Below are 2500 nucleotides of genomic sequence, written 5' to 3' on the forward strand. Positions count from 1 at the left end.
ATTTGACTAACGTCTTAGTCGTTTTCATTTGACTAACGTCTTAGTCGTTTTCATTTGACTAACGTCTTAGTCGTTTTCATTTGACTAACGTCTTAGTCGTTTTCATTCTTTATTTGACTAACGTCTTAGTCGTTTTCATTTGACTGTAACGTCTTACAAGTCAAGGTTTCCTTTGACTGTAAGGCCTTACAGTCAAAGACAGGTGTCTTGTTTGCTTGGGGTCTCAGCACAAGTCCACCATAATTGTTCAATTTTAGAGTACGGCCATTGGTTTTAATTATTCATTTTAGAGCATCACGCATTGGTGCCTTTCCCAACGTTTCTGCGCCGGACCGTGGGGTGCTGTTCGCGGGACCACGTGTCTAACCAACGGCTTTGATGGCTGGGTCGACAGTATCTACAGAAACTGTACTACACATTTATCGAAATTCCTCCACACGCCTTGCATTCTCCCGGAAAATATTTTCGTACCTGTTGTGTCCCATTTAACGGGGCTTCAACAGTTGTTGAAAACTGTTTAATTATCGTCTCAGTCAGCTGTTTTGCTGATCGGAGGAATTCACCCCAACCGCTCACTATAAAGTTCTGAATCTCGAGCAGTATTGGTGGTGAATTCGCCACTGTTGGGGAGCTTATTGTAAAGAGACATTTCACTTTCTCTATCATTCCTTTTACTTCTTCGAAAATCCCGACCGACCCATCGCGTATAAAATTTTGCCATTCAAGCATCTTTTCTCTTATACTATTCAAACTTAACGTAAACATTGAGAAACATAAGAGAAAAATAATAACCTAGATACGGACCCAAGAAAAAGGCACAAAGTTCTCACATATACGATCACATACACACGCCACACACAAATACATATACGATCACACACATACTCACACCACACACATTTACGATCACACACATACGCATACATATACACATACACACACAGACACATACATACACAATCACACATATATGATCACATATACACATAGACACACGCATACATGTTTATTTTTCAAAAATTTTGCGTTAGTAGAGTAATAACTACTATGTATAAGCGTGATAATTGGTTGTAACGGTAATGAAGAGAAATGGTAATAAAATATGACAAATTGGATAATAACAATAATGAGCTGATTGACCAATAAAATACGAAAATGATGAAATGTGTGTGTGTGTGATAATAGATGAGCTGTTCAATGGAAATCAGTGGATCCTCACAGGCGCTGGAGGTCAAAACGGTCCTTCTTCTTCTCTTTCTTCTCTTCTTCTTCTTCTTCTTCTTCTTCTTCTCCTTCTTCTCTTCCTCCTCCTTGGAAATTACAGGTATGACAAAATTAGACGAAGAGAAATACAAGAGAATTAATAAATAGATGAATTGCCAAGAGCCACCACAATGCCAACTGCAGTATGCGGCGCTGCCTGTCATGGACCGAATAAAAAGACACGGAGGCGAGAACTACGGCATTTGAAAACTAGGCTCAGAAAAATGTTTATGGTCCCCTTATGCATCTAGACCGAATGATTCAAGCCAATAATCAGAAGTAATATGGGAATTTTCAAGGCTCTTAGAAAAATGTTTAGGCTCCCCTTCATTGTCCTTCTTTCCTCGTCCTTCCTTCCTTTGTTCTCCCTTCCTTGCCCTTATATTGCATCTAGACCGAATGATTCAAGCCAATAATCAGAGGTAATATGGGAATTTTCAAGGCTCAGAAAAATGTTTAGGCTCCCCTTCCTTGTCCTTCCTTCCTTTGTCCTCTCTTCCTTGTCCTCCCTTCCTTGTCCTCTCTTCTTTGTCCTCTCTTCTTTGTCCTTCCTTCCTTGCCCTTATGTTGCATCTAGAACGAATGATTCCGCCAATAATCAAAGGCTAATTAGGAATTTTGAAAACCTGGATCTAGAAAAAAAAATGCCTTTATATCTGTTTGATGGACTCTGACATGGATTATTAAGGTATATGATCGTGAACAAGTATGATTTTAATACATTTCGTTTATGTACGTGTTCCTCAGGTTGAGATTATTGTCATGCTTCTCTTGAATTACATGATATTTTATGGAAAAGGAAAGCAACTACAGCGCTTTGGTCGCATCACGAGACAGCAGGACACGCGAGCAAACACGATCTTGGAAGGAAGTGTCGAAGGAAAGAGAGAAAGAGAGGCAGACCCAAGAAAATGTGGATGGACAATATGAGTAAAGGAAAAAAAAAAAAACGAAAGGAAAAACACGGTGGAACGAGGCAGAAAATACCTACGTCCAACCACGGTCTTTAGATAAAATAAAACGAATACAAATATATACACCTATATTTTTACTAATGTGTATAAATGGGTGCGTGTATGTGTTTGTCAGTGCATGTGTGTGTGTGCATGTATCTTTGTGTGTACGTATATACATTATGTATATACATATATATGTACATATATATACATAGATATTTATATATACATATATATACGTACACACACATGCACACACACATGCACACTGTCAAAAATAC

This window comes from Penaeus vannamei, chromosome 14 (assembly GCF_042767895.1).
Source record: "Penaeus vannamei isolate JL-2024 chromosome 14, ASM4276789v1, whole genome shotgun sequence".
NCBI lineage: Eukaryota > Metazoa > Arthropoda > Malacostraca > Decapoda > Penaeidae > Penaeus > Penaeus vannamei.